Source organism: Balaenoptera physalus (assembly GCF_965194825.1).
Source record: "Balaenoptera physalus genome assembly, chromosome: 3".
NCBI classification, from domain to species: Eukaryota; Metazoa; Chordata; class Mammalia; order Artiodactyla; family Balaenopteridae; genus Balaenoptera; species Balaenoptera physalus.
In genome coordinates, this window is record NC_138890.1 from 159,508,488 (window position 1) to 159,524,889 (window position 16,402).

The following is a 16,402-nucleotide window of genomic DNA, read 5'->3' on the forward strand; positions in this document are numbered from 1 at the left end:
TGTCTCAGCAGCAAATCTGTCAATATGCTGATGGAGCAGAGGCATAATATATGTTATTTGAATATTGCAACAGGTAACTTTTATTTGTAAAATGCAAGGAAGATTTTACTTTAAGGGAAAAACTTCACAACCTAAGGATTTAATTAAAAAATATCAAGTGAACAAAAATTCTGAAAGCCTGTGAACATTAAACTAGATGAAAATTACAAACTTTTAATATGAAAAATTAAGGAGATCATCCCTTGATTTGTTGAGCATAATAAAGCTTATTGAAACTAATCAAATGACATTTTTTCTTATGAAGGTCTTTCTGATATATAGCATTGGAAACTTACTTCATTGTTCATGATCATTAATGCTGAATTTAATTTAATTCTATTTATTTTAATATTCAAACCTTTATTAGCTTCTGACACCGGTCAACCCCACTCCTGGGAGCAGTTCCCTCCTATACTTGTAAGATCATTTAATATCTACTTCGTAAGGAAGTCTGCATTTAGACTCAGGTTTGTTTGCTTGATTAATCTGGTGAACTTAAAGACATTGCTTAGTCAAAATTCAAACAACACATGGATTCTAAATTGCTCCAAGGTCAATTCTCAATTCTATACAATTTGCTGATTTTTAAAGGGGGGAAAAAAAAGATTTTCTAACTTTTCTCCAATTGTTTCCAAGGACAACTGACAATTTAATGCTATCATTTACATGTAGGCCAAAACGTGATTTGTTCCTGTCTCCTTTTCATTTAATTCAACTTAAAAAAAAAAAATGTATTGATGGCCCACAATGAGCCAGGTTTTATTTCACTTTCCAAAGATACTTTAGTGAATCAAACAAAGATGCCTGCCTTTGTGGAGCTTATATTCTAGAAGCGACGGGGCAGCAGATAATGATAAACATGGACACATAAATGATATTTTACATTAAAAGGCAATGAGCCTTATGGAATGAAAGAACAAGGAAAGGGTTTTCAATTGTAGGCGGGGCCTGGGGGTGGATTATACTTTTACTTAGGCTGGTATGGGTAGACCTCCTTTTGGTGATAGTTGAGCCAAAAATTTGAAGAAGTGAGGGACTTCACCCATGAAGATATCTGGGGAAAATTGACCCATTCAGAGTCAGAGCAAAATCCTAAATGTGGAACTTGTCTGGTATGTTTGGAGAAAGCTATGAAGCTAGCGTCACCGGAGAAGCAGAAGGTGAACCGGAGCTCCCGCTGCATCTCAGTGATGTGAGATGTCTGAGAACTAAGGGAGGGGTAATCATGTGGGGCTTTTAAGTCATTTTGAAGAGTTTGGTTTATATTCAGAGTGAAATGGGAGCTAATTTAGAAAGACTGAACTTCTGTTTGTTAATGACAATTCTGGCTACCATATAGAGAAGTTGTGGGAGAGGAACTGGGGTCAAATCAGGTCACCTAACGATGAAGCGCTTCCTGTAATTCAGACAGGGAGTGACAGAAAATATAGCCAATCCAAATAAGTACATCTATTTCAGGAAACACCCTGAAGCATCTTTGAATAGGACACTATCTAGTTTACACACCAGTCACATCCGATATTCAAAGGATTTTATAAGGTTATCACTTTAAGTTAAGTTTGGGAACACACATTCACTCCTCTTCTGTGGAGAATGGCTTTTGGCAAGATATTTTTAGTGCCATAACTACATTTCAGTGTGAATTATTTGGTGTGCAGATTATATAAAATGCTTTGACGTATACTATATCAGTACACAGTAAAATCAAAGAGGAGAACTAAGCAGGGCTTAATTCATAGGCCTAGTGTTGCAAACTTCTTTCCCTTTGTCCCTCTGAAATCTGCTTCTCAGAGTTAGACACAATAGGTTGAGCAACAAGCAAGGATTAGGTATGGTTCACATATGATTCCAGAGTTGGTTTATAATCTTGAATGAGAACTGAAAAGTCAAAACCCCTTTACTACAATTCCTTTTCATGTGACTCTTGGGCATGCCATGTTTAAGAGGTACTGTGTCCCACATCCCTTTAGAAATACTAAGTATTTCTCTAACTGCCATTCTCCTAGCTCTTTCTAGTCATGGTTCCAAACTGAGCCATGATTTTGAACCATCATTCAACATTTTAACGAGTATGTATTTATGTATCTAGTAAGTTTGGCCAGCCTGGCATTTTCATATGGATTCCCACATACACAGTTTAGGAAGATTACACACATTAAAATGGTTCTTTCTTCCAAAAGTCCCTGTTATATTTACTATAGAGAAAAAAAATTGGATGATCATTTTAACCCTTGCTAATGTTTTTTACAAGATTACAAAAAGTTTTATCTAATAAATAACATAAAATATGTTTTATAAAATATAGATAAATTTTACAAAATATACACAGAGGTTGTATTAATAATTAGTAATTAGTAAATAATTAATAACCAATACAAAACCAATCAGGGGGTTGCTGCTCAGATACACAATTATGAGGATAAAAACAGAACAGAAACAAGCATCACTGGAATACAGACCCCCCTCAGCTCCACCACTAACTAATAATAGGGATTGTCCTTAAGGACCTCCTGCCTCCCTCTTGCTGTCAGAATCCATTGTTAGCGACACCCTTTCTCTTTCATCCCTCCACATGTGTACAAAACTCCCAGTACAACTGTATTTAGCTGTGTTCTTTCTCATATCAGGTAAAAAGTAATACGCAAATAAATATGTAATCAACGAGGTGAGTTATTTGTCAAATCTTGTGAGTTGCAAGGCCTTCTTAGTATGACAGCTAAGGAGAAATTCAATGTTTATATTAGAAAAAAAATGAATTTAATTATGAAATGTAATCAGCACTCATATGCTGTGTGCCTGCTCCTTGAAAAAAGTTTTGCTAAGTCATGCCTTCAATTTCAAGACCTTACAGTTCATTGGAATGAGGAACTATGAATAGATATGTGCACATCACTACCTCCAGTATAAGACACTGGGAGAGAAGATATGGAAGGTAGCACTATAATGCCCTAGATTGCACTAGACATTAAATCTTTACCCATAGGATACCCATTTCATTTTACTAAATGGCTCTCTATAAACCTAGTGAAATGAATGATTTGCCAGATATTGTAAAGAGGGTAGAACTACAGGATTTTATAGTGTAGGTTCAAACTCTTTGCCTGACTCTCGTAGTTTATAAGCTAGTCTCTTGCAGCCTTCACACAATGATGTTAAAAGCAAAGCAGCTACAAATTCCCTACCGTCGTCCTGGGCCCCCGTATCTCCAACCAGGAGTCGCTGAGAGGACAGAGCAAAGCGTCACCCTGCTGAATAGCAATTACTGCTTCTGTAATACCTATAATAACTGGCCCTAGTTTATAAAATTGAAACAAATTGCTTACAAGTGATTATTTTCAAGCAACATAAATAGTTTAAAGCTACTGCATCTGAAAAGTTAATTACCCTGAGTGCAACTCAGCATAATTTGCCTTTATAAAATATTTTATATTAAAAACCAGGCTGTTCACTAATGTCAGACAAAGGATTGTTCCCTTTGTGACAAGTTCACTTTTAATTTGCTTTTATTAATTATTTACTGATCCTATTAATAAAGAAAAACTGGAAATATATTACATAGCCTTTTATTTTTGGAAATTGAGATATATTTAGAACTAAAGAGGAAATGAAGGAAGTAAATGTTCTTGTAATTCTTCACTCTCTGGCCGCTTCTATTCCAGAGACAGGAACAGCCCCCAAGACCACACTGTGAATTCGTCTGAGAATATCAACTGGGCTCAGAAACTTCCTCTCCCCCGCCCTCCAGCAAAACACATTTTATAACCAATCTTAACGAGCTGCAGTCTAGTGACTGTCAGTGGTCAGACCAACAAAGCTGACAAATTAATTTACCTTAAAGCATAGTTAAGTGGTAATAGCAGTGCTGTTTTCTCAGAGAATGTTTGCATTTCAGTAGGGACTCCAGGTTACCCCAAAGGAATTGACAATTAATAGTGAAGCTATACAAATGGCACTGATCAGAAATACCTATACAAATGGGACAGTATTAAGGTATATATATTTTTTCTACATATATTTGCTCCTACAATTTCAATTAGGTAATGATTTTCTGTTTTCTTTCTCAATGGACATTTGTTGTAGGAAAGCAGAAAAAAGCAGCTTGAAGCCAAAGACTTTTCCAGTATTTTATAAAATCTGAAATTGAATAAAGAGGTAGGTGTTCCACGTTAGAAATAAAGAGGATGATAACTTTGGGAAAGACAAGCCAACAATGGGCTGGTTTTCCCCAAGGATGAAAGCAGGTTGGAAGAACCTGAGGATTGTGAGAGTCGTGAGCCGACCTCCACCTGTTTGTGGGGAGGAGGCTGGGGGTGAGCTCGGGCTTATGGAAAAGGATGGAACTGAGCAACGTGGACGCTGGATCCCCACCCAGGAGCATCTGTATTGACCTAGTTCCTGAGCACGGCCCAGAAGCAACAGAGCTAATGGGAATGTGTCCTATAATACCTTGGGGCCATGTAAACATGTAAAGCACTGCGTTGTGCTGGAGTGGAAGTGTGCGCCCCACTAATTGCGTTTAAATTGTACTTCTCCCATTCCTAGTAACTCTATTTTTGCATCCACACCCCAATCTCTCAGCTTCTGTCTTTCTAGGTGTCTCCTTGAGCGCTATACATCACAGCAGATGCAAAGCAGGGTGTGATACATCTTTCTGGAGCATCAAGTTTTTTTTGTTTTAAAGTATTTATTTATTTATTTATGGCTGTGTTGGGTCTTAGTTTCTGTGCTAGGGCTTTCTCTAGTTGTGGCAAGCGGGGGCCACTCTTCATCGCGGTGCGCGGGCCTCTCACTGTCGCGGCCTCTCTTGTTGCGGAGCACAGGCTCCAGATGCACAGGCTCAGTAATTGTGGCTCACGGGCCCAGCTGCTCCGCGGCACATGGGATCTTCCCAGACCAGGGCTCGAACCCGTGTCCCCTGCATTGGCGGGCAGATTCTCAACCACTGCGCCACCAGGGAAGCCCGAGCATCAAGTTTATTAACTAGAATTGGAAGAACCAAGGAGTCCTTGGAACAAGAACTATCCCCCTCCCCCACCAACACGGAAGACAGAAGAGTGGGGGAGGGGAGACGTGACCCAGGAATGACAGTCCAGTCTCTGAAGTTTCACCCAGGTGGGGGTTGAGGGGCAGACCTGCAGCCACGGTGGCCTCGCCTTCGGTCGCCCGGGCTGCTCCGGACCATCCTCTGAGCTGGCCAGGGTCTTGGATACGATGCTTCTGAAGGCCGCGCAGAAAACACCCTCATCTTCCCCTGCACCGGGCCCCAGGGAGCGCGGCGGCCTGACCTTCCTGCCTCGGTCATGCATGGGGTTCACATGGGCTCACTTTATTATGACGCCGCATGCTGGGCAGCTTGCAACAAAGATGTTTCAAAACAAAGTTCCAGATTCTCCTAGCCACCCCTTGCTTTTTCTGGCTGTGGCCAGAGGGAGTGGATGAGGACACACTCTCAGGCTGCCCAGTGTGGGAGGACCCTCCAGTGTTGGACACACCCGGGGGGCAGCTGGTTCCCTCTGGGGCTCCAATCCTGCTGCTGGTGGAGGGGGATGTCCCAGTGCCACACTGGGGGGCTGGGCTGGGGGTGGCAGTCCTCGACTGCAGGCTGGGTGGGGGACAGGCAGACTCACCGGTCTTCTGCCCCGCCTGCTGGTCTTCCTGCAGCTGCACGTTTTCTCCCTGGTAGAGCCACCTGCTTTTCAGGGGGGACACCACAGGGCTTGGAGAAGGCTCGAGTTCACTGCCGCTGAGGTCCCCGCGACAGAAGGGCCTCACAGTTACGATGGAGGCCCCTACCTGGGGTTTCTTGGCGCTCACACTGCCTGTTCCAGCATCCTGGATCTGGTCGCAAGTCAAGCCCGGAGTCGTCACCGTTGTCACCTTCAGGTCCTCTTCACAGGGTGGCTGGAGTGGCTCCTTCTGGCCCATGTTTAACCAAGCATGCCTCATGAGGTCAGGTAAGGTGCCTCTGTCACTGGGGTTGAGGGCAATCATTTTTTGTAATAGATCCCTTATCTCCAAAGACAGATAAGGTGGGATGTGGTATTTCCCTTGTAGGACTTGCTTCCGCAGCTCCTGGAAGTCTTTTCCCACAAAGGGCCGGGACCCAGTTACCATGGCGTAGAGCACTACTCCCAGGCTCCACACGTCCACCGCAGGGCCGCTGTAGCTCTGCCCCAGGAAGATTTCCGGGGCACAGTAAAGGGGTGTGCCGCAGATTGTGTCCATTTGTCCAGAGTCATCACACTTGTTGCTGAGGCCAAAGTCTGTAAGTTTGATATTCATGTTCGAATCAAAGAGGAGGTTCAGTGGCTTCAGGTCCCGATGCACGATGCCCCTCTGGTGGCAGTGCTGCAGGGCGGAGAGCAGCTGCTGGAACGGGCCTCGGGCCTCCGCCTCTGTCATACGGCCATGGATCTCCAAATAGTGGTACATGTCCCCCCCACTGAGGTACTCCATCACCAGAATAAATGCCTCCTCTGTGTTAATCGCCCCCAGCAGTTTTACAATATTGGGGTGATTCAGGAGCTTCATACCGCACACTTCCCGGAAAAGTGCCTGGACACTTGCGACGCTCTGACGCCTTTTCTTAACCACCTTGAGAGCCACCTGTGTCCCGGTCAGAATGTGCCGCGCCAACTTCACTTTACCGAAGGTGCCTTCACCAATGGTGCGGAGGATCTCAAAGCCATCAATATGAGCCTCCTTGTCAGCAGAGTTGGCTGTGAGGCCCTGCATCGTGGTGACCTGCTAACTACACTGACTGACAGCACTACCTAGCAACGCTAACTACGCTAACTAACAATGCTAACTGTACTAACAGTGCTAAGTGTGCTGTCTCTACTAACAACGCTAACTACGCTAACTGTACCAACGGCGCTAACTAGCACTAACTACACTAACTATGCTAATCAAGTATTAACTACACCAGCTATGCTAACTATACCAACAGTACTGACTATGCTAACTGTACTAATCTAGCAATACGAACTAAAATTAAGATACAAATGAGAAAAAGAACAAAGGAAGAAAAGAAAGCAGAAGAAATGGAAAAGAAACACCAAAAAATGGAGAAGAAAAAATTTAAAACTAAAAGAAATGATAAAGAGAGAAAAATGAGAAGAAGGCAAAGAAGAAAGAAAAATGAGAAAAATAAAAAAGAGTAGAGAAAAGAGAAAAACAAATCAACAAAATGGCAGAAACAAGGAAAAAACAAGCTAACTGTAGGTCCAAGGCCGTCAGGTCACCAAAAGCAGCTTCCTGGGCTCTAAGGACCAAAAACCTGGGCCCAGCTGCCCCTTTTACAGGGCTCTGTGAAGTACATCACAGTGGTGCACTCTGAGGTCAGAGCAAGAAATGGACGCATCACAGCTGGGGGTAAACCACAGGGGTTTTCTCACTTCTTGAGTTCAAGGCCCCTTTACACTTAGGAAAAAGGATCCCAAAGAAATTTTTCTTTACGTGTGTTATTAGACATTGGTATTCACTTTGTTATAAATTAAAATCTGTAGGATACTTCAGTGGCCTTTTTATTTCTCGTTTGAAAATCTGTAATAATTTTAAAGACCTCATAATGTCTACACTTGAAATATTCAATTCCTTTTCCTTAAATTCTGGTCTCAAAATAATGTTACAACTTAACTGACTTCACAATACTATACAAAATGTTCTGCTGCATAAGACACGATAAGGTACATTATGAAAGTTCTATGAAGCTGAGAGAAGATTTGCCAGGAAGGTCATGAGCAGATTTCTCATCAGGAGCCTCGGAGGCCAGATGGCATGGCTCAATGTACTTCAAGTGTTGAAGGAAAGAAACCGTCAACCAAGAATCCTATATCTAGCAAAACTTCCCTTCGAAAATGAGAGAGAAATCAAGACATTCCCAGTTAATCAAGAGTTGAGAGAGTTCTTAACCACCAGACCCGCCTGCCACAGGGAGTTCTTCAGGTTGGAGTCAAGGACCCTGCACGGTAGCTCAAAGCCTTATGAAGAAATAAAGACCTCTGGCAAAAGTAGATAGACGGGCGATGAGAAAAGCTAATACTGTTGTAACTTTGGTTTGTAGCTCCACTTTTTGTTTTCTATTTGATTTAAGAGACTAATATATAATAAAACACACCACACACATAGAAATCAAAAAAAAAAAAATCTATACCTAAAGCTATTACTAGAATTAAAAAATTTCACACATCTTATTAATATATACACTTGATGAAAAAAGCGTTGAAACTTAGCATCAATATTGATATAACTATTTAGGAATTTAGATGACATGTTCCCCTATGTAATTAAATTAATATTTGGGAGAAAATTAGGAGATAAAAATTCTTTGAAATCTTAACATTTCATTATAAAAATAAACTTAATAATTACATAAATGAAGTAGAACTTTGGTGTGTAGATTTCTATCTACATATACATGGAAAATTATGAAATATATACAAACATGTACACACAGAATGGCCTTTACATATTCTATGAAAAATTCGTTCCCACCAACTAATGTATCACGGAAAAAATTTCCAGAGGAGATATAGATAGATAGATAGATAGATAGATAGATAGATAGACAGACAGACAGACAGATATGGATATATGTATCTCTGTTTGCCTCTACAGACCCTTACTAGTAGTTGACATTATGGATGGTTCTACTAATTGACTCTTCTCAAATTTCTCCATGTAAGTTTGAGATAAACATGTAGGACAGCTTTCTTACCATGTGGGTAGTAAATGGGAGCAACAAGGACTATTGAAGGAGAACACAGCACATTGCTGCGTTAGTCTACTGAATATACTAAAAGGTGAAATTGAACCATCCCCATGTCAATCCTTGGGGATTAAGCAGAAGAACAAGGTGTTTACATTACTCAAGTTTCAAACAAGCGAACAGACACCTCAGCACTTCCAGGTAACTACATTTCCACAAAAACTCCTATGAACATGCCAATAAGTCGAGAGCATCAAGAACTATGGCTAAAGAGGCCTTATGAGGCATTCAAAGACCTCACTTAGCCTAGAGTAAGTGGTTATACAGACTAATCCTTCTGTAACCCAAGTGAGGGGTGGAGAAGAAGCACTTCCTCATAGCATAGGGCAGTGGTGATGGACAGAGAATATGCAAGGAATGAACTCTTAATACTGGCATCTTGTAGGCACACAGAGTATATAGATCATAGGAACAATGAGAAAAGAAACCTTTAGTTCCTTTAATTGGCTGAATTCATTAGAGGCTAGTATGGTTTAGACAAAAAAAAAAAAAGAGGCTCTTTCTAGCACAAGAGTTGGAAGATTGGTGGCCTATTTCAGTAGTTCTTATATAATCCAAACTCAGGTGAACAAGTGTTAGAGACAATATACTTTATTATGATCAATCTTTGTAGGAGAGGCATAAACCCAGTCTGATTATATTTGAAAAAAAACTACTGTGATAATACTTCCCTTCCATGTGTTGGAGGATAATCTGCCATAATATATTTGGAGAAAATCTGGAATTTATCACATTCACAGTGAAAAAAAGAACAATCTGCCAGGGATTGGGGAGGGGAGGAGGGAAGGATGAACAGCTAGAGCAGACAGGATTTTTAGGGCAGTAAAACTATTCCACATGATGTGGTGGTAATGGTGGGTACATAACATCATGCCTTTGACAAAACCCACAGAACTGTAGATCACAAAGAATGTGAGCCCTTAAAATAACTGACTTTATTTTATAACAATGTATCAATGTAGGTTCAATTTTAACATGCTTACCACACCAAGGCAAGATGTTAATAATGAGGGCAAGGGAAGGAGTGGGAGGGGGAGTATATGGGAACTCTGAACATTCTGCTCAATTTTTCTGCAAGCTCAAAACTATTCTAAATTCCAATAATTCAAAAAATGGAAAGGGAATAAGAAAGGCATATGAAGTTAATACTAAACTAAAAACTTTGGAGTAGGCATATTAATTTCAACAAAGCTGATTTAAGAATCAGCTTGGGACACCTGGAAACAAAGGGCAGGTTTAGCCCCTACAGCCAGTGCTGCTTTACAAGATTTGGAATAAACACATAACTGAGTCTTTTGCTCCATGTGGGAGTGAAGAAAAGTGTAGGAGGGGCCTTGCCTCCAGCCTTACAGTCAGCTCCCTGAGGGGTTGTTCTCTATCTTGTTTCATACTGAGACTGTTTATTGGTGACATTCTTTCTGGGTCAAAACCATTCCAGTGGGGGTAAGCTGAGACGAAGTGAGAGAGTGTCATGGACATACATACACTACCAAATGTAAAATAGATAGCTGGTGGGAAGCAGCCGCATAGCACAGGGAGATCAGCTCAGGGAGATCAGCTCGGTGCTTTGTGACCACCTAGAGGGGTGGGATAGGGAGGGTGGGAGGGAGATGCAAGAGGGAGGAGATATGGGGATATATGTATACATATAGCTGATTCACTTTGTTATACAGCAGAAACTAACACAACATTGTAGAGCAATTATACTCCAATAAAGATGTTAAAAAAATTTTTTTTAATTAAAAATACCAAGGAAAAGGTGGGACATTACATATTAATAAAAGTATCAATTCTCCAAAAAGACATAAAACTCCTAAAGTTGTGGAATCTGACATCAAGCTTTCAATATATGTGAAGCAAAAACTGATAGATCAAGTAGGTACAGAATCAGTAAGGATAGACTTGACCTGGACAGTAATAGCAATCAAACTAATATAATTGGCATTTATACACTACTCCACTCAACAACAATAAAAGATACATTTTTCTCAAGCTCATGCGGATCACAGAGAAAAGTCTCAAGAGGAATTTTAAAAAGCAATTATATAGAATTAAAAATTAAAAAAAAATTGTAGATACAGAGAAAGCAGTGCTGAGAGGAAAATTAAGTGCATATATTCAGAAAGAAGAAAGATCTATAATCAGTAATCTGAGCTCCACCTCAGGAAACTAGAGAATGAAGAACAATTTAATATTAGTGTAAGCAGAAAGTAAAAAGAAATAATACATATGTGAGCATAAGTTATTGAAACTGAAAACTTTAGTAGAGAAAATCAATGAAACCAAAAACTTCTTTGAAAAGACCAGCAAAACTGATAAACCTCTAGCCAGGTTAACAGAAAAAGAAAAGAAAAGAAAAAATAATTACCAGTATCAGAAATTAAAGAGACGTCATCCTGACCTGTTTCATGAATGTTAAAAAGGCAGTAAAGAACAACAAGCAGAACTCTATAATTTAGATGAAACAGAATGATTTCTTCACAGACACAAATGCTTAAAACTTACACAAGGAGAGACAGGTAATCTGATCAGGCCCATATCTATTAAAAAAAAAATTGTATCAATAATCAAAAACCTTCCAAAAAAGACACCTTCAGTTCAGATAGTCACCGGTGAATTTTACCAAATCAAAAGAAAGGGTGCCAATTACCACAATCTCTTCCAGAAAACAGAAGCTGAGGAAACTCATTCTATGAGGTCAGCATTACCATAATACCAAAACCAGACACAAGCATTACGTGAAATAAAAATATTTATATATCATGTTAAGAAGTTGAAAACTTTCTCACTAAAATCCAGAAAAAAGGAAAGATATTCTCTTTTACTCTTCCTACTCTCCGTTTTACTGAGATTGTTAGCTAGTACATTAAAACAAGAAAAAAAAAAAAAGAGAAAGTATTTGGCTTGGAAAGGATTAAATAAAGCTGTCTATACTTGCAGATGACATGATTGTCTCTGCAGAAAAATATAATTTTGGAAAATTATAGAAATAATAAAGGACCATAACAAGGTCACAGGATTCATGGTTTAGTATATATTTTTGTGTATATGCTATACATACATATATATGTATATTGTATATATACCGTACATATAAATATAAACACACATACATTTAATACGTCAATGATATTTGAAATTAAAACATACCATGTTGGGCTTCCCTGGTGGTGCAGTGGTTGAGAATCTGCCTGCCAATGCAGGGGACACGGGTTCGAGCCCTGGTCTGGGAAGATCCCACGTGCCGCGGAGCAACTGGGCCCGTGAGCCACAACTACTGAGCCTGCGCGTCTGGAGCCTGTGCCCTGCAACAAGAGAGGCCGCGACAGTGAGAGGCCCGCGCACCGCGATGAAGAGTGGCCCCTGCTTGCCGCAGCTAGAGAAAGCCCTCGCACAGAAACAAAAACCCACCACAGCCAAAAATAAATAAAATAAATAAATAAAATAAATTGCTAGTTAATATTAAAAACAAAAAAAAAACATACCATGTATATTGTACCATAAAAATGAAGTACTTAAATATAAATCTAACAAAATATGTATAGGAACTATATGTGCAAAACTATAAAATGCTGATAAAAGAAACCAAAGATTAAATAAATCAAGAGTTATTCTGTATATACTGACTGGAAAAATCAATATTATTAAGATGTTTATTCTTCTTAACGGTATCTATATATTCCATGCAATTCCAATCAAAATTCCAGTGAGCTATTTTCTTGATATTGACACACTAATATCAAGTTAATGTGGAAAGGAGAAAGACCTAAAATAGCCAAAACAATAATAGAAGATTAACAGCATAGCTGTAGTGCTAACAATTCCTGATTTCAAGAATTACTATAAAGCTACAGTAATCAAGAGAGCATGATATTGGCTCAAGAATAGACACATAGATCAATTAAACCATAGAAACAGCCCAGAAGGAGAGGCACAGAAATGCAGTCAACTGGTATTTCACAAGGGACAAAGACAATCAAGAGAGAAATAGATGAATGGATAAACAAAGTGTGGTACATTCAAACAGTGCAATATTATTCAATGAAGAAAAATAAATGAACTAAAATGCCATGAAAGGATATGGATGAATATTAAACGTATAGGGTAAAATGAAAGAAGCCAGTAGCAAAAGTCTACATACTGAATTATTCCACTTATATGACATCTGGAAATGACAGAACCTATAGGCATGGTAAATCAGTAATGGCCAGTAGATTAAAGAAGGGCTAGAAATGATGATGAAACACAGGGAATATGTCCAGAGTTTCAAAACAGTGCTGTATACTTTCATTGCAGATACATGACACTAAGCATTTGTAAAATTCCATAGAGCTTTACAGCTCAAATAGTAAATATTAATATAAACAAATTTTAAAAAATCATTTAAGAGGTCAGGGGAATCCAGGATGGGTGCAGAATGTAACTCGGGGCTGGGTATATGGGAACTGTCTGTATTACCCTTTCAATTTTTCTATAAATCTAAAATGTTTTCTAAAAACAAAAACTTATTTTTAAAAAATTCTGCAAGACACAAATAGAATACATTCAAAGAAAGTCACATCATAGTCAAACATCATAAATGAAAATAATATTTAACCAGAAAATAAAAAGATACATTATATTCTGGCACAACAATAAGAAGAATGAGAGCTAACATCATCAGAAACAAGTGAAGCCAGAGATAATAAAATCATATATTTAATGAAATTATAGGAAAAATGTGTAACCCCCAAATTTTATCTCTACTAATAATTTTGTCCCAAAATTAAGGTTAAATAATGAAATTTTCAAATAAACAAGAACAGGCAGAATTTGTTGCTAGCTGAACCAGACTGCAAGGAATACTGTTGATAGCTCTTCAGATAAGACAAAGAAAACCAAACCAAACCAAATCAAACAAACAAAAATCAGCACAAATTTACTGATGTACGTATCTGCAGGAAGAAACGAAGAGCACCGGAAAGGGAAATTGTGAATTTAACTATAAAATAATATTTATAAACTATATTAAATAGTTACTAACTCTTTAAAGAAAAAACTACACTGTGGATACATAACACATAATAGAAGGAGAATGAGTGACAACTAAAGTACAAAGGACAAAACAACAATACATGGTATTTTACTTACAATAATGGCTAATTGGCATAATTTAAGTCACTTTGAAAAGTTAAAGATTAAAAAGCTGAATTTAGAAAATAACCAGTAATAACACAAAGCAACATACATTTAAAACACTGACAGAATTAACAGGAGTTACAGAAAAATATACAATGAACCACAGCTATTTCAAATAGGATTTTCTCATAATTAAAAACAAAAAAATCAGTAATGCTATAAAAGCTTTATTTTTTATTGAAGTAAAATTGATGTATACCATTATAAAAGTTTCCGGTGTGCAACACTGTAATTCAATACACAACGGGATCATCATCAAAAGTGTAGTTATCATCCATCACCACAGAGTCGATCCCTTTTACCCATTTTGCCCACCTCTCAACCCCTTCTCCTCTGCTATATCTCTTCTAGATATAAAAGTTTTAAACTATATTATTATCTAACTTACCTAACAGAAATTTATAGAATACTACATCTGGCAGCTAAAATACATAGTCTTTGGGGCTATAAAACAAGTCTCAATAAGTCACAAAGGATCATATGTTCTGTGAACATACATAAATGAATAAATGCTTTCACGAAGAATAATGAGATAATCTTATGTGTTTGAGAATTAGCAGTACGTGTCTAAATGAACACTTGTTTAAAAAAATGCAATGGGAATTTAAAATATATTATTGACAGTATGGAAATAGAAATGTACCTTATCAAAACTTATATGATGGAGGCAAAACAGTCTTTGGATATACTTTATCATTTAAATATGAAAGTTTAAAAAATCAATCCGCTAAGCCTCCATCTCAAGATTCTAAAAAGGAAAAGGGAAAATTTAAAACCCAGAGGAAGAAGAAGGACAAAAAGTAGAATGATGAGAACAAAGATCAAAGATATAAAATAGAGAAAAATAACAAAGCCATAAGCGTTAATCTTTGAAAGTTTAATAAAATTGATAAACTCTGTAGTAGTAGAATAATACCCCCTCCCAAGTTGTATAAGTGTTATTTCCCAGAACCTGGGAATATGTTCCCTTACATGGCAAAGAGACATTGCAGATGCAGTTAAGTCAGGATCTCCATACCGTTTCCTGAATTACCCTGGTGAGCCAGTGTAATCACAAAGGTCCTTATTTTGAAAAAGAGTAGAGGAGGGAAGCAGAAGTGTCGGAGTCAGAAAAGGAGATGTGACAGTGGAAGCAAAGTGAGAATGATTTCATTTCAGGCTGTAAGTATGGAAGGGGGCCAGTAGCTGAGGATTGGGGAGAGCCTCTAGAAGCTGAGAAAGGCAAGAAACTGGATTCCCAGAATGTGCAGAAGGCATGGGGTCCTGTAAACATTTTAACTGTAGCTTAGTTAGACCTATTTTGAACTGTGATCTCCAGAACTGTAAAATAATAAATTTGTGGTGTTTTAAGTCACTAAGATTGTGTTAATTTGGTACAGCAGCAACAGGAAACTAAGAGAAACCCTTAGCAAGACTGATAAAAAATGTAAAGTGCACACAAATTAACGTTAACTGAAAGCAGTATAGTGGTGCCAATACACATATTTTCAAATTAAAGGAGAATAAGAGAATAGTGTATTTCCTTCTTGATTTTCAATACTGTATTTAGCAGAAACCAACTTTATTTATTAGCATAAGGACATAGGGGCGACAATGAAAAACAACAATCATAAGGAGAAAAAAGAAAAGAAAACAAAATGTACTATTTAATTAATTGTAAATGGATTAAAAAAATCATCCATTTTTAATTTGCTGTTTGTTAACTTTTTTTTTTTAACATCTTTATTGGAGTATAATTCCTTTACAGTGTTGTGTTAGTTTCTGCTGTATATCAAAGTGAATCAGCTATACATATACATATAGCCCCAGATGCCCTCCCTCTTGCCTCTCCCTTCCCCCGTCCCTATCCCACCCCTCTAGGTGGTCACAAAGCACGGAGCTGATCTCCCTGTGCTTGACTATCTTTTTAAAACAGCAAGATGTCCGGATCCTAATATCAATAAAACAAATTAGGACCATAAATGACTCCATTAAAATAAATCTGTTGCCCATAAATTTTCTAGCAATTAATATAAATCAACTTTATTATAAATTGTATAGTACACTCCTGCCAAACTGAGAACTATATATTTTATTTCCATCTGTATTTTGAAGTGTGAATACTAGAAAATTAGCTTTAATAAAAGCTCAATTAATCTAAGTAATAATGCCTAAATATCTCTTGGTGTGAAGGGTCTTGAAACACATGACTTTCCATCCCAATGCCAGTTTTGTCTAATCATCTTATGGGCAAAATTTATGTCATATTTTTACTTTGAAAAATCTATTTGGAACAAAGAAAACTATAGTTAGGCAACAATTCCTGTATTGTTGAAAATTAGCAACTGTTATCACAACAACAACAATAAAATGTACTTTGACTCCAATGTAATTATGTACTTAATTTTTCTCTTTTTTAGTTTTCAAGAACCATTT

At 38.1% G+C, this 16,402-nt stretch overlaps 1 long non-coding RNA gene across 35 annotated transcripts in view; it reads right to left on the reverse strand.

Annotated features, from left to right (window-relative positions):
- LOC309656873 overlaps positions 1 to 16,402 on the reverse strand; it is a 1,296,162-nt gene that overhangs the window by 1,009,656 nt on the left and 270,104 nt on the right. For 34 of the 35 annotated variants that reach the window (XR_014261524.1, XR_014261525.1, XR_014261535.1 and 31 more), the window contains one exon: positions 11,960 to 12,114. This is a non-coding gene — a long non-coding RNA (uncharacterized lncRNA). Of the gene's footprint in view, positions 1 to 11,314; positions 11,350 to 11,959; positions 12,115 to 16,402 lie in introns of all 35 variants that reach the window. The other variant, XR_014261553.1, reaches the window with a different exon arrangement.